Source organism: Bos javanicus, chromosome X (assembly GCF_032452875.1).
Source record: "Bos javanicus breed banteng chromosome X, ARS-OSU_banteng_1.0, whole genome shotgun sequence".
Classification (NCBI taxonomy): Eukaryota; Metazoa; Chordata; class Mammalia; order Artiodactyla; family Bovidae; genus Bos; species Bos javanicus.
In genome coordinates, this window is record NC_083897.1 from 132,477,534 (window position 1) to 132,501,440 (window position 23,907).

Genomic DNA, 23,907 nt, shown 5'->3' on the forward strand with positions numbered 1-23,907 from the left:
CCTTAGCCTCCGGCGCCATGTTCTGACGGCTGTCCTCTGCATGGCCTTTCACTTCGAAAGTCCACCCACCTCTGTAACCTTGCCTGAACTTTTAAGCCCAAGAATGGTAGGAAATCCCTCAGGATAAATCCTTAAAGAGGCATTTGACAAAGCATATATAAACTTACACTTGGTGAAAAGTGACTGTAGAAGAAAGTATGTTTAGCCCAAGCTTAAATATGACCGTGCTTTTTCTGCGGTCTCCCGCAGCATTTTGGAACCCTGACATTTTTCCTGACTGATCGTTCCCTTTGATTTTTTTTCCTCCACTGCTTTGATTTTGTAACACAAGAATAATATTTTTTCTGGACTAAACTTCTTATAAGTGGTCTTACCCTGGGAATGTTTTTAAATTTAAAGATGATTCTATTTTCTCTTAAGTACCAAGAACTACATATACATACAAACACATTTAATAGCTTCAGATGAGATAGTTTGACTTTTTAAATGCATATTTGCAAAATTTGTTCCTCTTGATTCCAGTTCCTAATTCAAAGTTCCATCATATTAATGGAGAAGATGCCCAGTCACCTGCAGGGTAGAGGTCTCTCCTGAGGGGTAGACCTTGGTTCTGCACAGACAAATCCACCTTCATTTATAGTGCCTTCAGGGTGGATTCAAAGGTGAATCCATCCCATTTTCTGAAAGGGAAGGTTAATTTTACTCTCTCAAGGCAAAGACCCATCTTCAGTGTGATAGGCAGGGCTTCAGAATGCCAACACCTTTGTTTTTGCCAGCTGGCAGGACTAGTTCCTGTCAGTAGCTGCGTGGGGGTGCATTTTGTACTTAACCCATCCTGGGAGTGGGGGGCTGACAGAGGACTGTGCTGTGCTTAGTTGCTTGGTCGTGTCCGACTCTTTGTGACCCCTCTTTGCAACCCTCTGGAGTGGGTGGCCATGCCCCTTCCCAACCCAGGATTGAACCCATGTCTCCCGCATTGCAGGCAGATTCTTTACCCTCTAAGCCACTAGGAAAATCCAAGAATACTGGAGTGGGTAGCCTATCCCTTTTCCAGGGGATCATCCCGACCCAGGAATTGAACCAGGATCTCCTGCATTGCAGGCAGATTCTTTACCAACTGAGCTACCAGGGAAGCCCAACAGAGGACTGCTCTGCTCCAAATCTAATATCAGGCCCTGCCTTACTATGAGTTTTTTTAATAGCTTAGCTGACTGGCTGGTGGGTCTTTTCTATAATCTCTCTCCTATTTAGGAGGGTCTCTCTTATGCTTACGCCACTGAATTCTGGGATGGTCTGAGTTCTTACCTGAAAAAGTAAAGTGAAAGTGTTAGTTGCTCAGTCGAGTCTGACTCTGCAACCCCATGGACTGTAGCCCACCAGGCCCCTCTGTCCATGGAATTTTCCAGGCAAGAATACTGGAGTGGGTTGCCATTTTCTTCTCCAGGGAGTTTTCCTGACCCAGGGATGAAACCCAGGTCTCCTGCATTGCAGGTGAATTCTTTACCATCTGAGCCACCAGGGAAGTGTTTCTTCTTTCTTATCTGAAAGTCTGTGCAAATCTCAATCTATCATTAAAGAGAATAAGTATTGGCCTTGCCTAAGGGTGACCTTCTCCCACCTTCCCACAGAAGTGGAATTTCAAGAGCACGGGTGTCCTGGACTATCCACTCTTCCTCTCCCGTTCCCCACAAATCTCTCTGTAATCAGAACTGTAGGCACTTGGGCAAAAATTCAGCCAGGGCCCGCATTGCTTTGGGGTGATGCCAAGAAGTAGATTTTCTGGGTCAGTGAGTGTGAATGCTTTGAAATTGCCCTCCAGAAAGTTTTTAACCAATATGACTTCCATATCAGCAGATATTTGCCGTGGTGCAAGTATTCATTCATTCCTTCATGTATGTAATCTATCCACTCCCTTACTAATTCTGCACCACGATGGTGTCCCAGGCACTGTGGACTCACACAAGTACTAATGAGCTCCTGCCCTGCATGAGCTTGTGGGTTTTCTGTCTCTGTCATGAGAATTGAGACTGTGTGTCTGGGCCTCCTGAAGACTGACCAGGGAAAGTGCTCAATCATGTCTGGAGCAGGGTAGGGACAGACCCGAAGGTGGGGTCCTTGCCACTGGCTGCACATTCAGATCACCTAAGGAAATCTCAAAGATCCTGGCACCCGGGCTGACCATGGAAGATTCTAATTTCACTGGTCTGGGATGTAGCCTGGGTATCCAGATCTTTTAAAGCTCCATAGCTGAGTCTCACGTGCAGCTCACCACCCTTCATCCAGGGGGGTCTGGCCTAATGAAAACCCTCCATCAAGTCACCACTGCCTCTGCTTCTGACCTTATGCTTGTCGCTTCAGACTCATAGCATTTACTATTTGCACACCTTGCCCACCATGGCCAGCACCATGCCAGGCTGACAACTTGCCGAGAAGAAAAATCACCTTCCTTTTCTCTTATTTATTGCTTATTTATAGTTTAAAATGAAATTCTCACCTCATTTAGTGCTCCACAGTGAGGGTCCTTTGGCTCCCCTGTCTTTTTTATACTAACAATAGCTTGCCCCTGCTGAGTGCTCACTGTGTGCCAGGAACTGTTCTAAGTGTTTCTGCATGTTAACCCGCTCACTCCCTTCTGCACCGTACAGCAGAGATTCTGCTCTGACCTTCCCCTCCATTGTACAGATGACAACACTGAGGCATGGAGAGGTTCGGGCACTCGCTCCTGTGCCCACAGCCAGGGCATCTCCACCCTACTTCATGAAGTGAGCCTCTTCTCTCCCAGTCGGAAGGGTTTGTCTTGGATTGCTTATGCTTCAGCGTTGTATTTCCTTTCTCAAATTGGAGCTTTGGGGCATGAGTACGGGTACACCTGTGAGGTCTCCCAACGTCCCGATATTTCCACAATGGCAAACAGAGGCTTAGCACAGAGAACTTAGCAAGGGAAACATGCAACAGCTTCTCAGCCAGCAGTTTGAGTCACTTCAGTTGCATCCACTGTGGAGACGTAGCTTAAGTAACTAAAAGCAGACGGTTCTTACCTGCGCCAAAAGATGTCAGGCCCTTCTGCCATTAGCACCCTCCCATCCGCGTACTTTCAGGATCGTCCCCACAAGAAAAATGAGAGGCGGAGAGAACCCTGGGCGTGATTCTGAAACAGCCTGTATTTGTCTCTTTGAAAATACGTAGAACTTCTCATCTGCTTATTCTCCTGGGAGAAGTCACAGACTCTCGGAAGTCAGTCATTGTGATCTCTTGAGTCATAATTTCGGTAGTTGTATCAGAGCCCAGAGTGGGGACTCAGGATGGAGGCAGCACGTGGTTCTGTTGCCATAGATGAGTTGTAGAGTGGAAGGGCTGAAATCTCCTCCTGGAAGGAAGGGATTAGCGGGTCAAAGAGGAAAACAGATTTGAGAAATGCATTCACCCTGAAGATTTAATAGGGAATGCAGGTCAGACTGACTCCAGTGTCTTTAGTCACAGCACTCTCTGTTTTATCTTGTACACAACTCAGAGTTGCAAAGGAAAAGGGGAGGTGAGCCTTTAAATGCTGACCTTAATATTTCCATCTGTATTTTAGGAGTAAGAAATCTTATGTGTTGAACTGAAAGGATGGCCTTAAATTACATGTAAAAGTATTTATCTACTACTTATGTATTTCTCACTTATTTATAGATTATTAAGAAAAATTCTTTTTTCTGCTTTTGTGGTCATAGTGCCCAACTCAAATTTAAAAGAACATCACCAGCATATCCTTGATGTTTTTCTTGAGAATATCACCCATGATAAGAAAATACCTTGGAAATACTCACATGGTTTTGAACATGGCCCTAAGGCCATTAAAGAATGTCAAAATCCTAATTAGTCATCAAATAATCTTTTTTTGTGTGTGATACAGAACTTCTGGTTAGAAGAACACGATTTCAATATGCTACTTGTCACCATATTACCTGGAAGCCACGTTTGGTATTTGGAGGCATTTGGTGGAATCAAGCCATTTGAGGGCCCAGAGGAGCAGCACATTGCCAGGAACGTTGCCTTGAACAGAAGGGACTTTGAATTCTAGTCATAATCTTGCCCCTAAATGGATGGGGCACGTCATCTTTTCTGAACCTTTGTTTTCTCATCTGTAAAATGGGTTGTACTGGCTAGTCTTTGTGAAATGAAAAGTTGAAGGCCAGGCATGACTTAGTCCCTCACTTTTTTTTTTCTGTCACTCGGGAACTTTCTCACTTCCCTCCTCTGTCTCCCTGTCTCTGTCTGTCTGTCTGTCTCTCACACACACACGCACACACACACACACACTTGTCAGAGCACTGGAATGCTGCCATGCTATGTTTTCTCATCTTTTAGGTCTTTGCTCCCCAAAGCAGTCTCTCCCCCACCCCATCCCCGTGTCACTAACCCTGACTTACTTTCTTCTTAGTACTTAGCCCCATCAGAAAGTATAAGAAGACACTCCAGTGCTGGTGCTGGTGTAAACAAAAGAACTGAGAGCATAGAAAGTCCGGGAATAGACCCACATGCTGTTGGGTGGGCCATGCCTTCATGAGTGTTTGTTATTTTAAATGTTATAATATTAAAAATAAAACAGTTTTTAAAGTAAAACCCCCAAAAGGGAAAGCCATGTATGCAATGGTGTTATGAACCAAAGGTGATGACTACATACATTCTGTGCACCTGCAGCCCGAGAGTTAACAAGGAGGTCTCTACTCCGGGTGGGAGTTTGGCGTGCATGGCCAGGAAAGGCCTTCGGAGCCCAGACGCAATTCTGTGTTGAGCATATACTGGGCACCAGGCAATTTCTCCTTCACCAGCAGTAGGCGTTGTTTCCCCATTTCACAGGCAGGGAAACTGCAGCTCAGAGAGGCTGAGTCACTTTTCCAAAGCCACACAGTTCTGAAGGGGCAGAGCCAGGGCCAGTTCGTCATAAAGCCACCCTGGGCTATTTGAGGGCTGCACACCACAGCAAGTGGGCGAGACTGCTGTGGCCTCTTCCTAGAGAAATAGAAGATTCCTCACCCTCATGCAAAATAGACCTTTGCCCTTAAGGAACTTCCAACTTCTGCTCCTGCCCATGCTGTTTTCTGGATGCCCCACCCCAGAAGCCCTTGAGGAGGTCTCAGTAGCAGCACTTTGAAGCCTCTCCCACAGGGCCTCCCAGTCGGGCAGCAGTTGTGCAAAAACCAACACGTTTTGGCTCTTGCTCGCCTTAATACTCCCTCCCTTTCCCAAACACAAAAATATTGGCATTTCCTGGAAAGTGGTTTGGGCTCAAGGCCTGATAGCTATCCCACACTCTTGGACCAGCCTCCTTTGGGGCCTCTGTTCTTTTATTTCATGGAGCATTTGTTTGGAGGCTGACGTTGCTGCCTCCTTCAATTGTACCTGGGATAAAGGACCTTGACAGGTTCCCTGGTCGGGGGGTGTTGCTCCCCCTTACCAGCAGCATCCTCAGTCTCACATCCCTTCACTGTGCTCAGAATTAGTTGAAACTTACCATGCATGCACAGAGAACCACTTTGGGTTGTTTTTTCTTTTTTGCAGTTTGATAGTATTTTCAATGTCTAGTTTCTTAAATCAGGGGACAGCTTACATCAAATGCATTGAGGTTTGACAGAAAACAACAAAATTCTGTAAAGCAATTATCCTTCAATAAAAAAATAAGTAAATAAATAAATAAAATAAAATGAGTTTAAAAATTTACATTAAATGATTCTTAAGTGGCCAGATATATCCATGTTGACTGTTGCGCTCACCTGTGTAACCACTGCCTGAAAGAGGTTATAAAACATTTCCATCACCCCAGGAAAGTCCTTCTCCATTCCCCACTCACCAGAACAACTATCTGATTTCTGCTGCTAAGTTGCTGCTAAGTCGCTTCAGTTGTGTCCGACTCTGTGCGACCCCATAGATGGCAGCCCACCAGGCTCCCCCGTCCCTGGGATTCTCCAGGCAAGAACACTGGAGTGGGTTGCCATTTCCTTCTCCAATGCAGGAAAGTGAAAAGTGAAAGTGAAGTTGCTCAGTCGTGTCCGACTCTTCACGACCCCATGGACTGCAGCCTACCAGGCTCCTCCATCCATGGGATTTTCCAGGCAAGAGTACTGGAGTGGGGTGCCATTGCCTTCTCCGATCTGATTTCTATCATTATATATATTTTTTGGCTTGTTTTTGAATTGTGTCAGTGAAATCTTATAGCACGTACACTTTTGTAGCTGGCTTCTTTCACCTAACGCAGTGTTTTCAAAACATGGATGTCATTGCTTGTGGCAGGAGCGCGCTACGTTTTATTGCTGAGCAGAGGTCCACCGTGTGGGTGTTGCTCGTTGTGTCCATCCCTGCACCTGTTGACAGACATGTGTGTTGTTTCCAGTTTGTGGCTCTTATGACCAGACTGTTTGGAACATCTGTATACAAGTCTTTTGTGAATATAGCTTCTCATTTGTCTTGGGAGGGTACCTCAGAGTGGGATTGCTCAGCCTGAGGGTGGACAGTTGTTTAACCTCATTAGAAACCGCCAGACGGTCCTCCAAAGTGGCTGTGTCATTTTACCAATAGTATATGAGCGTTCCGGTTGCTCTGTATCCTCATCAACTTTTGGTGTTATGGTCTTTTTTATTTTAGTCACTCTAATGGATGTGATATAACCCTTTAGGTTTTCTTCTAAAGGACATCTTTAAGAATATTCAAGCATGTCAGTCAGTGCCAGCTCAGACACTGAAATGGTCCTGTGGAGGGGAAGCAGAGTGCTAGATTTTTATGGTCAGGAGGTTTCTGCTTGTCATCCTTGTCCCTGAAGTGGAGTCTTTCAATCCTGAGGGCTGTCTATGGGCTACTGTGGGGCAAGCTCAAGGCCAGGGCCCCAGAGAGGCAAGGCAAGCCAGGAGTCAGAGGCGAGATGGGAGGGGCCCCCACTCGGGGAGATCAGAATGACACATGACAACTGCAGGAGACAGATCACAACATGTGTGCATGCCCACACACACACACTGAGAATCTAAGCTTCAAGTAGCCAGCAGGCATAGGCCAGTTCACAGTCCTGCTGTCATTTCAGCTTCAGTGATCACCCACGGTACGAAAGCTTCACTCAGTGGAGACATGACAGCATTTCCGATTTCTTACCTTGTAGTTGGCCTAAGCAACTGGAAGTCTTCCAAAACCAGTTGCATGGGACCACTTAGGTGGCAAGTATCAGAAGCATTCGGGGCGGGGGGCGGTGTTGGGCTGGCTATGGCTTTCCTGACTTCTCCAACCCTACCCACACGGGTGTGGGGAGCACCTCTAAAATACTTTAGTTGATCTGTGTATCTTGAATATCACTAGTTTTATCCATTTCTAAAAGGAAAGTTATGACCAACCTAGACAGCATATTTAAAAGCAGAGACATTACCTTGCTGACAAAGGTCCATCTAGTCAAATCTGTGGTTTTTCCAGTAGTCACGTATGGATGTGAGAGTTGGACTGTGAAGAAAGCTGAGCACTGAAGAATTGATGCTTTTGAACTGTGGTGTTGGAGAAGACTCTTGAGAGTCCCTTGGATTGCAAGGAGATCCAACCAGTCCATCCTAAAGGAGATCAGCCCTGGGTGTTCATTGGAAGGCCTGATGTTGAAGCTGAAACTCCAATACTTTGGCTACCTCATGGGAAGAGTTGACTCATTGGAAAAGACCCTGATGCTGGGAGGGATTGGGGGCAGTGGGAGAAGGGGACGACAGAGGATGAGATGGCTGGATGGCATCACTGACTCGATGGACATGGGTTTGGGTAGATTCTGGGAGTTGATGATAGACAGGGAGGCCTGGCGTGCTGTGATTCATGTGGTCACAAACAGGTGGACTCGACTGAGCGACTGAACTGAACTGAACTGAACAGTCATTATGCTAATTAGCCACTTATTTTACCACCAAAAGAGCATTTCTGATTGTGCTCTGCTAACCAAGCCTCAAGTATTGATAGACATGAAGAGATAACTAGAACTCAGCTAGCAGTCTGGAGTTGGGCCTCTCTGCTTTGAACTCAAGCTGACACCTAACTGCCCCCTTGGGGTGGGGGGGAGTGCACACTTGATGACAACGGTGGCTGACTGACCACTGTAGGGCTTCACCTGAGTTAAAAATGTCCCACTGTAGACGGGGGTGCCCCTACTGTGTACAGAGTATTCCGATCAGTTTGCTCCCATGTGGCCATGCCCCAGAGGCTTTAGAGGAATGGATGTCTTGGAGAGAAACCCAGAAAGAGGGCAGTAATATCAGACGTCACACAGAGCTCACTAGTAGTGAAACAGCAGTGTTTGGTGGAGCGGGGCACACTTTTGAAAGGGCAGTCTTTGCCTGCACAGTCAATGATGTAGGACACCAAGGTAAAGCTGACCAAGCCCCTTGAGCCACGGCTGGTAGACTCCCTGAAAGGAAAAGCTGCAGGGACCTCTCCTGTAAAGAATCCCGTGTGGCTGGGCAAAGGGCAGAAGCCCAGGCCTCCCTGCTCTTCAGACAGCAAAACATCAAAGGAGACAAAGAGAGAGGGAGGTGTTGTGGTCCTCGCAGCTTCCTCTGGCCTGATGCCAGGCACGCCAGCTTCCCGGATCTGTTTGCCTGTGCCATGCCAGGCCCCACTGCTCCTCCCTCCCATGCCCCTAACCGCTCACACAGACAGGCAGGGAGAAAGGCTCCTGAAAGGCCGGCCTCCTCTGCTCTCTGATGGCAGCTCCACTCCTCTGGGCCTCTCCGAACCCCGCCAGCTCTGTGAATGCCAAAGAGATGAACTCTTTTAGAGGAGATTTATGCAGGAATCAAGCAGAGAATGGTCCCGAACCCACGTTCATAAATCGATTCCAGTCAGGAAGAACAGCCAAGGGAGTCAGTGCTTTTAGTGCAGAAAAGTTTGCACATGGAGGCTCAGAAATGCTGGGCTTCAAGCCCTTGGGCTGCTCCTGCCATTCTGGTTTTCAGCCAGGGGGGCTTGAGTTGCTCGGAGGCTGGAAGTTGGCATGCCCCCAGCACTCACTGTGCCCCAAGCTGTCCCAGGAAGCATGGTAAGGTGATGCTAGCTGCTCTTTCGAACAAGTCAAATGTAGATTGTGGCTCAAGTACACAAAAGTTTATTTCTCACTCAAAGCCCAGAGTGGACGTTCCCTGTGGCAGGCTGCCCTCCTCTAAGACATGACTGTGGTGTGCAGATTCCATCTTGTGGCTCCACTGTCTCCCATCAGGCGGCTTCCATGAGGTCCCTGTGCATCAAGCTGAGGGGAGGATAAAGAGCTTGGAGCATCGTTTGGGAAGGTTTGTAGGAGCCAGGCCTGGAAGTACTGTATTTGGCTTCCACCCACCTTCTGTTTGCTAGCACTCAGGCGCTGGGCCACACCGAACTGCAAGGGAGGCTGGGAAATGTAGTCCAGGCAGATGAAGAGATGGGTATGGCGAACAGCCGGCCGGGCAGCCACAGATGACATACTGTTGAGGGAAGGATGGGAATGAACCACTACCTGGGATGCGTTGAATTAGGAAGAGAGAGTTGTCCTTCAGGGGCCAGGAGTGGCTGGTGGAGGGGTAGTGGTGGAGCAGGGAGCTGCCGCAGGGGCCAAAACAGGCCGGGGAGTTCTAGGCTCTGGTCAGAGGCGAGAAGACACTTACCCCTTCGCCAGCCCCACCAGCCCCGACACGGTACCCTTTCTTTCCGCCACCCCGCCCCTCCCTCTTCCCCCAGACTTGCCTTCCCTGAATTCAGTGTTGTCCACCATTCTCGGAAGGCTCTGTCCCTTTTGTTCCCTGGGGATTCACAGCTCAGTCTGTTGGGAAAGAAAACCAACAAACCAGTTCACACCAAGGTGGTACTGATCTGCTGGGGTTGCTGAGAAACTGAGTTGAGAAAATGAATGTGAAATACCTAGAGGGTGCCTGGCACATAATAAATAAATGCTTAGTAAGTAGGTTATTATTCTCATCTCGCGAGTGTATGTGTGTGTATGTGTGTGAGAGAGAGAGAGAAAGAGAGGAGGGGAGAGACAGAGCGCTAGCCAAGTCCCACAGATTAATCTACAAATTAATCTATTCTTTTCCTCCCGATCTAATGGTCTCCTGACTGAATCATGGCCTTAGGGCCTGTGAAAACATCAGAATTGTTCTGGTTGAGTCGGCAGGCCTTTGGCACACAGGCTCATTGCCGAAGGGAACCTTTTAAGCCTCTTTGGAGGAGCCCGCCACCTCGGTAATGTTCACAGTACCCTGTCTCCCTCTCAGGCCCTCACCAGCCCTGGGCCCCAGGCTCCACATCTTTCCTCTAGTGCCTTTCCTCCTGCTTTTGGACACTTGACCCCCTTCCCCGGGCCCCCTTGCCATTCCACCATCTCCGCTGAAATCCTGTCCCCGTGCAAGACCCAGTTCACAGGTCGCTTCCGGGAATAAAGGCTTAATGACTGAAACTTAGAGGTGCAGCAGGTGAGGACAAAGGAGAATTATCATGGAGCCTGGCTTGGGCACCTGGAGTGTTAGAGGAACAACAGGTGGACTCATTCCTCCCGGCCCACCGTGGGGTGAGTGCACGTGTCTGTGAACACACGCGTTCCAGAACTCTTTGCCAAACGAATAGGAAGTGACACCTGTTATCTTCACCGTCAACTAGTCAGAGGTTACACGGCAGCTTCCGCTCCCCACCCGGCACCCTTGGCGTTGTTTATGCTGTATTACTTGCAACCGTGATACAGTGAATTTCTGGAACTTCAAAAGACTCACCAACCCGGAGGTTCTGCAGAGTGCCTTGTGCTGCTCTTGAGAGAGCCGCCTCCAGGCAGAGGAGTGCTTCTTACAAAACAGAATTCCAGAAAGAAGGCTCCCCATTTAAAAGGCGAGCACTCTCCAACCCTTTCTCCCAGTGTTGTCTGCCTACTTCTTGGGTCGAGGTTACTATTATTATTATTTTTAGGCAGTGTGCAGCTGATGAAGTGAAGTGGCATTTTTTTATTTATTGGTTTTCCATCCCTATGTTGGAACACGAGATCCCCAGCAGAGAGACTCCCTCTGTGACTCATCCCAGCCGCACAAATATGATTAAAAGAACTTTCTCAAGGGCCCCAGTTATATTCTAGCAAAGGAACACATGAGCTGGGCTGACCACCTCTGAAACAGTTTGCTTTTAAAAAGAGAGCTGTCTGCCTTGTTGTGTCCCCAGTTCGTTATGACATCTTGGGGCACACTTCTAGCGAGTTCCTCTGTGGCTTGGAGGTTGCTATCATTACAGAGTGTCTTTTTCACAGGGTCATAGAAAGTGCCACCAGTTGAGGAAACACCTGGTCAGAGTGGCTTGAATTGGTGACATTTGGGTCATCACATAATAAACACTAGAACTTTCCAGGGCATGTTGGTATAGCAGACATGGCTGATATCCTGTCCCCATGTCCTCTCAGACTGACCTCTATATTCCAATGGCAGCTCACTGAAAATACCTGTGGTTTTTCCCTGAGGCTTTGTTTTTGGTCTCAGGAGAACATTAGGCCCACGTGCTGGACTGGCTGGAAATGCCAAGAAATTAGCACATCGTCCAGGAGCAGCCCTTGACCTCTGATGGATGGATGGGAGTTGGTGAATAAATGCCCCAACTCCCAGGCAGGTGTTCTCCACTGTCTCCCAGCATTCCCTGTGCAGCTGAGCCTCAGTTGCCTGTGGTGGTAACTTGATAAGTTGGCTTCCTTCCTTTCCAAGTCTCACTGCTTTACTTCTCTGCTGGTGTTTTCTAGATCTTCTCCCAAAGAAAGTCAAGCCAGTCTGTACAGGAGCCCAAACTACACTAAGAAGCCAGTTGGGATTATCAAAACCCAACAGCTTTGCTGCTCCCCCACTCCTTACCATGTCGTTAGGCTTCCACCGTGGCTGTGGCATTGCAGTAGCATGTGTGCATGGGAGTGCCGTCCTTTGAGAGCCCCTGGCCTTTGCATAGAAACCTCATAAGACAGAAACCAGAATTGGAAGGGGTAGCCACTTCAGGAACACGGCCCTGTAAGGACAATTCCAGCTATTGCTAAAACCTCTGGACCTGGGAGCCACATACTCATGTGGTTCCTCGTGTATGAACAGCAAGTGTTTGTTGATTGAGTCTAAAAGGATGATCCTATAAAGGGGGAAGATCCCCTGGAGGAGGGCATGGAAACCCACTCGTCTTGCCTGGAGAATCCATGGACAGAGGAGCCTGGTGGGCTACAGTCCATGGGGTCGCAGAGAGTTGGACACGACTGAAGTGATTGAGCATACTTAGCACAGCATACGGAGAAGACAAAGGCACCCCACTCCAGTACTCTTGCCTGGTAAATCCCGTGGGCGGAGGAGCCTGGTAGGCTGCAGTCCATGGGGTCGCTAAGAGTCGGACACAACTGAGCAACTTCACTTTCACTTTTAACTTTCCTGCATTGGAGAAGGAAATGGCAACCCACTCCAGTGTTCTTGCCTGGAGAATCCCAGGGACAGGGGAGCCTGGTGGGCTGCTGTCTCTGGGGTTGCACAGAGTCGGACATGACTGAAGTGATTTAGCTGCAGCAGCAGCACAGCATAAAGCAATGAAGAATTGACTTGCACTCACTTCTCCTAGTTCTGAAAACTTAAAGGTTGAGGCCATGTTCCATCCCCTTTTTGAACATCAGGTACCTTTTCATGGAGCCAGAAAACTTAGTTGTAGTTATAGCCTCTTGTCTCTATGGAGGGATTCAAGATAAGAAGATTCCTCCCTTTGTTTGGTGTCTAAATTCTCTCAATTAGAGTTTCATTTCTTTGTTCATAACATTATCACCGACTGAATTAAGTTTATTATACCAATGGAGGAAATATAATTCTTGAATCTATCTATCATAGACTTCATTGAGAATGTTTATCAGTTCCATTCTGGAATACCCAATTTTGATACAGGAAACCCAATTCTGACTGCCCAAGGAGGGGTGCTGCTGCTGCCAAGTCGCTTCAGTCGTGCCTGGCTCGGTGCGACCCCATAGACGGCAGTCCACCAGGCTCCCCCGTCCCTGGGATTCTCCAGGCAAGAACACTGGAGTGGGTTGCCATTTCCTGGAGGTAGGCAAAAACTATAAGATGAGCACCAAAAGAAGATAAATCTATGTTGTTTTCTACAGCTGACAAGTCACAAGTAAATGTGCTTGGTGGTTTTAAGAGCATGGGAGAAGCTTTCCCCAAATATGGATCACCTTTTTCATGTACCTCTGGTGGTGGTGAACGATTTCCTATTTTCCTGACCTCCTCTTTCTACTGGGAAGCTCTACTGCCTCTTTCTCCACCATGCTGCACAGCAACCAAGCTGTTGTAGCTCAACAGCGACCTCCTGTGGCCAACTGGATAAAGCTCATTCAGTGCTTTTCTCAGAGCTTTTCTCAGTTTCTGTTCCAGCTAGCTGAGAAACCACTTTCTCATTTGGACAGGCACATACTTTTTTATCCCCAGCACCCCACTACCTTTTTTCCTTCAACTCTTGCTCGATTATCTCAGAAAATTCCTCTGCTTTCTCCCTCTTGTCCTTACCCTCTTCCTCCCCTCTTTCACCCCTCCCTTGTTTTTGAGAAGATGCCCCTCATCTTGCAGCTAGGCAGGAGAGGAGAGCTATTTAGGCCTTTGTGTCTAGAATAAGCAAAACAGTAGGATCTGAAGTGAAATTATGCATCATAACCAATCAGCAATAGCTTTGGAACCTTACAAATGCTCATGAGTCCATATTCAAGATACAAAAGGCTCTGGCCACCTCTTCTCTCTCCCCCAGCCTCTCAGCCTGGATGAGAAATAGATTTGTGTATTTACTGAATTGTTTTCCCACTGTCTTTCATTTCCAGTCGTGCATCAGTGTTGCTTTTATTTTCACTGCAAATATTAATATTTCAGCAATGTTGGGGATTAAGTGAGTTTTTTCGCCATCAAGTGTAACATTAATTCTATGGTAACTGCCTTCCCAGTTCCTAGCAATTGATTTTAAAATGAACCTTTGAACAAACAGGGTTTTAACTCAGAAATTGAATATACAAGCCCATTGGGAGCATTTGTCATGCTACTTAAGATGCTGAGAGGAACTATGGACCGTGGATCTGATAATGAAGACAGTGATGCTGGTGACAAGATGACAGAATGATGGTGATGATATGACAGCTGTGACAGGAGGATGATGCTGCTGCAAACCGTGATGATGGTGATGGCAGTGGTGACGATAGGGGTGATGATGATGTTAGCCATGTCTTCTTGAGCACTTTCTAAGTGCCAGGCCCTGTGCCAGGAGCTTTACACTGATTATTTCCTTTCATCCTTACAGCCACCCCAGGTCTTTTTTAATCTCCATTTTGCACAGAGGGAAACTGAGGCTTAAAACTAACCTGCCCAAGGTCACACAGCTAGCTAGGCAGAGCTGAAATTTGAACTAAGGTCTGTCTGAGTTCAAAGTTTGTACTTCTGACCTGTCTGGTGGGGCAGGGGGCGCGGGGAGTGGGGTGCAGTGCCCGGGGTGAGCCTGGCAGTGTTCATGCACAGAGTTGGTGGGGATAAAGGGAAAATCTGAAGTCCAGGCCTTTGCACTTCGCAAATGTGCACCCCTTCCTTCCAGTGACCCCTCGGGGGGTCTATTTCTGGCACACTAGTCTCTGGAAAATGTCCTGCTAATGACACTGGATTATAAACAGTCCTTTTCCCAGAACAAAAATTTAACCTTTGTATCTCAACCTAATTAGAAGTATTTTCTCTTCCACAGGCCACAGGCAGGTTTCCATACTGCGCTCCCCCCCCCCATCTTTGTTCCTTACTTAAGAGGTTTCTTTATGGCCAGGAAAAATCTCCAAAAACCATAGCTTTGGGGGATGATAGACCCAGGCCTGAGATCTTGAACGTGACCTGGGCTCCTGCACGAGATGGCGCTCTGACACCAGCACCTGAGGTTTTCAAGTGGTGTGTGTCCCGCTGACGGCTACGGGGCCTTGGCCACGTGCAGGGACAGATGCTCACTGGCTCTCACGGCCCATGTGCCCTGAGCATCCCCTGCCACCACCAACAGTTCTTCATGATTTTCTCCAGTGATTCTGAGGCATGCCTCTTACCTTTCACTGTGGTCACCAACACTTGAGGATGGCACTTCTTTCCTCTTAGTTTCACAGGCAGCCCTCTCTGGACAATAAGTATTTCCTCTGGTCCTCGCACTGACAACTCTTCCCACTGCTGGCTAGGGCCTGGCATCCTTTTAGTGACTTAGTCCTTTACCTCTGCAAGAACTGTGGGCCTTGAGGGAATCCCGTTAGAAGCAGATTGCCCTGGGAGAGTAGCAAGTGGTTAATCCTTGGGGAATTGAGCCAAGAGAAAAGGCAACGAGCCTGTGGAGAAAGCAGCATCAGGGTAGATGACTAGGAGATGCGTGCCTGGCACGTGGTAAAGGTGCTCGGTTTCTGAAAGAATAAATAAGTGAACGGACAGAAACCTAGTTCCCTGTTCTGGCCCTGCTCCCAGACCTGCAGCCCAAGGACTGCCATAGGTCCTTTGTGGGCAAGCTGGAGGTAGTTGGGGGTCTAAAATGAGATCGGAAATGCCAAGACATCTGACACTCTCCTGGAGCAGAAAGGAGCCAGGGAAACCCCAAGGCACCCTCCACAGCCAGACCCCCAGATCCCACCTGTGCTCTGGCAGAACCCTCCCAGGCCCACCGATAGAAGACCAGGCCCGGCAGCTGCTGGCTCTGGTCGTGAAGTTGTCTCTGCACTCTTCGGATTTGTCCTGCTTTAGTATTTCAACCATAGTTTACTTGGTGATGCCCAGCCTTAAGCTGAGACCCTACACAGACCTCATCGTAGGTCCGTTTGGCACATCATGGGTTCCCTGCCAGTGCTGTGATGTTTTCATCCACAGACACTGCCCTGCTCTGGGAAGCTGAGGGCCAAGAGACAGAAACCATACTCTGACTGACTCTGAAGAAGTCTTCTTACCTTCTCCCCTCCTTTCGGCCTTCCCTTTCAGCCTTCTGTTCTCCCCGGCCAGCAGAGCTTGCCTCCTTTTTCTAACCATTCCTGGTCCTGGGGGCTTTGGAGTTGGGAGGATAGGGGATGGAGTCTTCTCAGTGGTCATGGGGGTGGCCCCAAGAGACCCCTCCATTCTGCCCTTCCCTCACCCCTTGTGCACTTTCCTTCCTGGGTCCAATTCTCTTGAATGCCCACCTCCCTATCTTTCAGGGCCCACTGCAATTCCTTCTCAGCAGGTGGCACTCACTCATGGGAGGCCTGAGTTAACATTCCACTCCTCCATGAGAGTGGGCAGTACCCTGTGTTACAGAGGAGGAAACTGAGTCCCAGGGACTTAAAAAGGCTTTACCACAGTCACAAAGAGCTTGTGTGTGTGTGTGTGTGTGTGTGTGTGTGCGTGCGCGCGCGTGCGTGTCCTGAATCTCATTTTCTATTTCAATTACTTGTCTATTAGGTGTCACGGACTCAAGGATGTATTTCATCTTTTTTTTTTTTTTTTTGTAGTCAAGTTCCTCACCCATCAAATTATTTGGCATTTGGTGATTTCAGTTCAGTTCAGTTCAGTCGCTCAGTCGTGTCTGACTCTTTGCGACCCCATGAATCGCAGCACGCCAGGCCTCCCTGTCCATCACCAACTCCCAGAGTCCACCCAAACCCATGTCCATTGAGTCAGTGATGCCATACAACCATCTCATCTTCTGTCGTCCCCTTCTCCTCCTGCCCTCAATCTTTCCCAGCATCAGGGTCTTTTCCAATGAGTCAGCTCTTTGCATCGGGTGGCCAAAGTATTGGAGTTTCAGCTTCAACATCAGTCCTTCCAGTGTACACCCAGGACTGATGCCCTTTGGGATGGACTGGTTGGATCTCCTTGCAGTCCAAGGATCTCTCAAGAGTCTTCTCCAACACCACAGTTCAAAAGCATCAATTCAGTGCTCAGCTTTCTTCACAGTCCAACTCTCACATCCATACATGACCACTGGAAAAACCACAGCTTTGACCAGACGGACCTTTGTTGACAAAGTGATGTCTCTGCTTTTTAATATGCTATCTAGGTTGGTCATACGAAGGCAATGGCACCCCACTCCAGTACTCTTGCCTGGAAAATCCCATGGACGGAGGAGCCTGGTGGGCTGCAGTCCATGGGGTTGCTAAGAGTTGGACACGACTGAGCGACATCACTTTCACTTTTCGCTTTCCTGCATTGGAGAAGCAAATGGCAATCCACTCCAGTGTTCTTGCCTGGAGAATCCCAGGGACGGGGGAGCCTGGTGGGCTGCCTTCTATGGGGTCGCACAGAGTTGGACACGACTGAAGCAACTTAACAGCAGGTTGGTCATAACTTTCCTTCCAAGGAGTAAGCGTCTTTTAATTTCATGGCTGCAGTCAGCATCTGCAGTGATTTTGGAGCCCAGAAAAATAAAGTCAGCCACTGTTTTCACTGTTTCTCCATCTATTTGCCATGAAGTGATGGGACCAGATGCCATGATCTTAGTTTTCTGAATATTGAGCTTTAAGACAACTTTTTCACTCTCCTCTTTCACTTTTGTCAAGAGGCCCTTTAGTTCCTCTTCACTTTCTGCCATAAGGGTGGTGTCATCTGCATATCTGAGGTTATTGATATTTCTCCCAGCAATCTTGATTCCAGCTTGTGCTTCCTCCAGCCTAGCGTTTCTCATGATGTACTCTGCATAGAAGTTAAATCTCCATACTTTAGTGTTTGATGCTGGGTCAGGGACACAGACATAGCAAGGGATCTCTTTGAATCACATCAAATGTGAACCCAAAGCAGTGGCTGAGGGACTGTACTTCTGAAGGAGCAGGGGTCTGGGAGCCTTGAGTACCCCAGCATCTAAGCCTCACTGAACCTCTGAACCTCAGCTTCCTGCTCTATGAAATGGGAGATGTGGCCTGGGCCAGTAACCCTAAGATGTGCTCAAGCAGGAGGGACCCTTGGAATTCTCACTAAGCCTTGGAAGCTCTGTCTCTCCTGCTGAGTTGCAACTTCTTCATGCTTGCACTCCTGTCAGAAAAAAGAAAAAATTTTGGACACCCCCTCAATACATAATGCATTGTTAAATTATATATGTGCTTCTGTATTTATTTATTATATACACCAAAAAATAGAAAAATGGGAATAAAAAGGATGAGATGGCAAAACGAACATAAATAATTTTTATGACGACTGCACCCTGCTCCCCGGGAAGACCTGGGAGCTCCCTGGTGTCAGTGGCCAGTTTGTGATGCTCAGGCTCACTGCTTCCTCTGCCTGACTGGCTATCGTCTCCCATTTTTTTTTTTTTTAACCAATATCACATCAGAGCTAAGATTTGTACTCTGTCCTCTCTGGCAGAACTCCCCACCTTCATGAAGGTGAGACTCTGTCATGAACTGCTTGGCCACCGCTGTTTTCATAAATTAAGTAGCACGTTGGGGAACGTGTTCCCAAAGGTAACCTAGGTGCTCATAGTCCTTTCAGAGGGCTGTGTAGATATCTGCATGTAAAATGCAATCAGCTGTAAGCCAGGGTAACTATTTTGCATTTTCTCCTTATTTTAGCCAATTTGAGAATACATTCATGTGGTAATTATGTTCATAGCTTCAGTAGAAAGGCCCTGTGCTGATGTTTAAAGCTCAGAAAATTTAATCACCGGGGCAAGTAATTGACAATTATTACACCCTGTGGGGAGAGCAAAACCATTCTTTAACCAGTTGGAATTACTTCTTAGATATTTAGTGCATATCAGGTCCTAAATGGTGAAACCATATCCATGTTGTAATAAAGAATGAAAATTAGGCTTTGCTCATTTCACTCATAGTGGCTAGTGGTTTTTACACAGAATTAAGTCAATCACTGACAGTGTAGTTTAAATGCTGGGTTGAAAGCAGGAAATAGAATACAGGGTGCAGTTGGGAGGAGTGGGATACTTACACAGGTCTCTGGGAAGTCAGTCTTGCAAGAGGGAGTGACGCCTCAGTGTTTTCTGGTGGGCAGGGGAACACAGAAAGACACTTTGAGAGCCAGGGTGGAAGTTGAGGGAATTTGAGGATAGATGGCTTTAGGCTTCTCTGTGAAGTAAGAACCAAGTGAAAAGTGAAAGGGTTAGTCACTCAGTCGTGTCCAACTCTTTGTGACCCCATAGACTGTAACCCACCGGGCTCCTCTGTCCATGGAATTCTCCAGGCAAGAATACTGGAGTGGGATCACCTCGCATCCTGGGATCAAACCCAGGTCTCCCACATTGCAGGCAGATTCTTTACCGTCTGAGCCACCAGGGAAGCCCAAAGCAGCACTGAGAAGCAAGAGCACTCACTAAGAACTCGTTTGGCTGACCAGGTGCCTTGTTCTCTGGCCTTTGGATTAAGGCCTTTCTGCACAGTGGAGTCACCTAGGGAATTTTCTTAAAATCCCGATGCCCCGGCTGTACCAGAGACCAGTTAAGTCAGAGTCTTGGTGGTGGGACCCAGGCATTGTTTTTTTTAAAGCTCCCAAGTGACTCTAATGTGTAGCCAACTCTGAGAAGAGGGCTGAGCCAGAACTTGTCAGATGGGAACATGCACACGAGTCATCCCAGGAGCTTGTGGAAATGCCACTCCCAGGACTCATGAGCAACAAGGACAAGAACGATCCCATTCTGACCTGAAAAATGGACGGCTGCCTACAGTCGTCATAAAAACCAAAGCTGTTGATATTTTACAGCTGGAAAACGTATCAGGACGTATTTTTAGAAAATGAATGTCTTAGAGAAAGAAATTTATCCTGATAAAAAAAAAATTCTAGGTGAGGCTGATTTCAGCAGCAGAGGAGGGCAGGTCACCTCTTCAGGGTGGGGCCCAGGGGACTCTGGAACCGCTGGCCCCCGAGCATCCGGCTCATTGAGACTGCCTCCCTTGAGGCTGAGCTCGCCTTCCTGTGACCTCACTCCAGTGGCTCCAGGATCCTCACAGGGTTCTGAAGCAGGTGGTGGTCCCCAGCTTGATTCCCTGTGAGGTAACCCTGCCCACCAGACCCAGAAACCTAGGCCTCAAACCTCTCCTCAGGGGTGCTTAGCTTTGTGGTTGGCTTGGTAGTCACTGTGGTGAAAACACTCTCAGTTCACAACATGAAATCAAGACGCTTTCCAGAAGGTGATACAGGGCTCCCTGGCATGCTCCCAGGGGATCATTTAGGATGTAGCTGAGGGTATTAGCTTATTGGAGTGTGTGAGCGTGTGTGTGTGTGGAGAGAGAGATTAGGTGTTAAATGCCCACAACATGGAAATAGATGCACTCTACAATCTAGAGAATATTCAGAGTGGTCAAGTGTTTTCACCTTCGAAATTAAGCCATAGTTGAATCCTCATCATAAAAATGTCAGTCTGTACAGAAGCCCATAAGGTAAATCGAGTCCTCTGCAATGCTCTGGAAGCGGAAGCCTGAGAGGCAGGCTTGTTTTGCAGGGCACCCAGTGGGGTGCAGATGCAGGGCAGGTGACTTACTGACTGCCGGGAGTTGGGCCCCAGGTCAGCTTCTTCCCAAATGTAAGTGCTTATGAGAGAAACGGCACATGTGCCGCTTTGCCTTGGTCGTCTTTTTCTGTGTGCATCAGAGAAACACAGGACCCTAGGACAAATCCATTCACTGGTCACCCTGGCAGACTCTTCACTGTCCACAAAAGTGCTTTTGCATCGCCTGCCTCATCGTCATCGGAGTCTCCCCCTGACCAGCAAGGGGGTTGGCTACCACGTTCCCCTCTGTGGGGCCTATGGGCCCAACCCTCTTTTCTTAGGACAATGCGACCGTGTGACCTCTGTGATAACTGGCCTCTGATGAGTGGTAATCAGAATTTCTGGGTCACAGTCTCCTCATCGATAAGAAGGGTTGAGGAGAAGACAGAGGTGCGAGGTTTCATGCCCTGCCAGCCTTGCCCTGCCCTGATTCTATAAATGTGACAAGAGGCTGGTTACAAGAACACCAGGCTGTGAAGGGCCTATGTGTGGCAGTCTGAGAGGTTGGAAAAGAATTTCCAGACATGAGGGAAAAAAATGAAAGGAGAATAGACTTTATTAGAGGGGGATACGCTGTTAGAATAGTGGGCCAGCTCAAGGGAGAGCTGCCACTTTCGTGGGCTTGTGGCCAATTTTATAGCCTTAGGACAAAGAAAATTCCTATAGAAAGGTGGTGATAGGTCATTGGTTGGGGGTCCTTTGGTGCCCACTTTGACTAACATGGAGAATGGAGACAGTAACTGGCCAGTTAGGAAAGGATGGCTCGTGAGAGACAAGATGGCTCCTGACAGTGGTTGCCATGGAGCTTGGCTGATTCTGGATTTATTGCTCTATGACCTCAGTATAGGGTTCCACAGCCTAGACACTCATTGAGGCTCTCCCTCATCCTGAAAGGATTCACGGAACACCTGCTGTTCATCAGTTATGGGTATAAAGATGAGCGAATGAGAAACTTTGTTTCTCTTGCTGGCCGTCCTGGGGATGGGCAGGACTAGACAAGGCCAGGCAGGGTCCTGTGGGAACTCAGTGGGGTTGGGGGAGGTAGAGACTTCAGAGTGTGACAGGTGAGCAGGAGTTGGCTGGGTGAAGGTCAAGGCCCAAGGGGGCACCAAGCTGAGGGGCAGAGCCCAGGGACAACGCCCCTGCGGTGTGTACTTAGATCTTTGTGATATTTAGGGGGTTCAGGTGGCAATTCTGTGACCCCACAGGTCTCTGAGCCCAACTACTGCCCCACTTCCCTAGCTGCCGTGTGCCCTGAGGCTTCTACCCAGAGTCTCTGCCTGCGGGGCACACAGGCTACACTGGGGTGGGCCCCAGCCCCCTGCCTTCCAGCCCCAGCAACTGGCCGTGGGCCAAGAAAGCAAGGGTCTCCAGCAACCGCAGATCCACAGGGCCCAGTTTCCCTCCCTTTACACCCCATCCCATGCCCCCAGGGTAATAGTGTAGGCTGGATGGCTGACCTCATTTAAATTCATTTGCAAAGAATACCTTAAAATACTCAAAGGGTCCCCTGCCTCCTCGGCTGGGCACACTTGGGCAGCTCATCTGGCTTCCTGGCTTGTTCTCAGGGACAGAGACTTGCCCTCTGAACCCTCATCTCTTGAGCTGCTTGTTATCCTCAGGGCATCACTGAGGCTTCCAGCAGAGGCTCCTGCAACAGGGTCACCCACTGAGGCCCCCCAGAGTTGGGGCTCCTGCTGACAGGGTAAACAAGAGAAGGGAGAGCAGAGAGTAACCCAGGGCTACCCTGCCTTTATCACTCACACCTCCCTGGGCCCTGCATGGTACCGGAGGGGAGCTGCTGCCCAGCCCATAGTGGGGAAGCAGTGGACCAGCAGCAATCTCGGGAAGGGACTGGGGCTGGTCACTGACCTACTCCCCCTGAGCCGCCAGGCAGGTCCAAAGCTGTGGAGCCGGGAGGAGGCAGGAGTGAGATCCGGGCCCTTGGCCCCTGAGATGCCACACGCTGCTCACCTCCTCCTGTGCCCCGGCCTCTCCTGCATCCGTCTGTCCCCAGTCCTGTTCCCAGAGGCTCGTGGCCCCTGCAGATCTGGTGCCAAGAGCTGAAACTCACTAGGTGCTGTAGAGTAAGGGAGTTAGAGAAGGCAAGGTTCGGAAAAAGAACGAGACCGGCACTTTACAGGAACAGATCACCTTTAATGAGGCGAGAAGGGGCAGCAGTCAAATTAGTGACCTGCTGCACTTATCCAAGAAAAGAGTAAGTATATATAGGCATGTACGTGGAAAGCTACTGTCTTAAGGGGGCTTGTTCTTCTCCAAGGTTGTTCGGAGAAGTTATCTTTTAAACAGCTGGGGCAAGGAATTTTGTAGATTGGCCAGAGGCTGGACCGGCTGGGAGCTGGGCATAATCAACCTTAATGTCCATTTTTTCTTCGGGTGAGAGAGTTCTTTGTTTTGCATAGAATGGTGGGGAGGACCTGGTGGGGAATTTTAACTCCAGGCTATTTTGAGCCGTGTAACTTTCCTACAGGTGCCACCTGTGGGAGAAGCAGGGGCCAATGGGTGACACCCTGACCTGGCAAGGTGGCTTCCTCACACTCTGAGTGGGAAGGTGCTGGAGGATTAGCTGTCATAGAACCAGGGCCAGGCAGGGAGAGGAGTGGGGTTGTGGGAAGACATGAGAGCCACTGCCTGGGCTGACGGTGTGTGCCTGGAGCAGGTGGAGATGATGCCCCAAAGTTTCCCTTCTTGCTCTTGGTGGGCAGGGGAACGGGACTGAGGGAGGCAGAGAGAGAGGGAGGCCCACATCTGGAAGGACAGACGGTATAGCCCGTTATGAGGAAGCAGTCTCTCGGCGGGGTAACCCCAGACCCATGGGAAGCAGGGAGGAGGATTTCTTCTGGTGGCTTGCCTCGCAGGTCCTCAGAAGCCACCTCAGATGGACAGTCGCAGATGCCTTCTCTGCTGCTGTCCGTGTCCTCTCCAGCCCCACTTTAGCTTCCCTTCAGGCTCCTGTCACCCTCCCAGAGTTCTGGCCACTGAGACAGACGGGGCGGCCCTTCTGGAGGAGCCCTGGGGTGCTCAGGGCCTTCCAAGGGCTGCATGTGAATGGCCGACAGAGCTCTGAGCTGCCGAGCCTGCTACCTCTCCTGGCTTCACTCTGAGGCCTTCTCACGCTGGCCAGTCTCTATCTGATCAAAGACATGCCCCTCCACTAGACTATAGTCTCCATGAAAGCATGAGCATCTCCAGGATCACAACAGCATCTCCAGCCCCCAGCAAAGCTCTGGCATGCAGTAGGCATTCAGCAAATTGATTGTTTGGATGAATGATGAATGAATGCATGGAAGAATGAATGAACGCTATATCGGAGGCATGTCACTTTCTGGACTGAATAAGAGAGCACTCCTCTCAGGAAAAGCAGACCCTTCACCTGGGGCAAGCCCCCTTGCTACTCTGCCCCCAGGGGCATCACTGGCCAGCACACTGGGCCAG

General features: G+C 48.9%; 1 protein-coding gene across 6 annotated transcripts in view; it reads left to right on the forward strand.

Moving 5' to 3' along the window:
* RAI2 (retinoic acid induced 2) overlaps window positions 1–23,907 on the forward strand; it is a 71,483-nt gene that overhangs the window by 44,100 nt on the left and 3,476 nt on the right. The window contains exons 1-2 of one of the 6 annotated variants that reach the window (XM_061408039.1): window positions 21,306–21,379; window positions 22,595–22,669. The exons of 4 other annotated variants lie outside the window; for them this stretch is intronic. The gene's annotated coding sequence lies outside the window, so the exon portion shown is untranslated. Of the gene's footprint in view, window positions 1–21,305; window positions 21,380–21,410; window positions 21,516–22,594; window positions 22,670–23,907 lie in introns of those variants that run through there. One more of the 6 variants, XM_061408040.1, reaches the window with a different exon arrangement.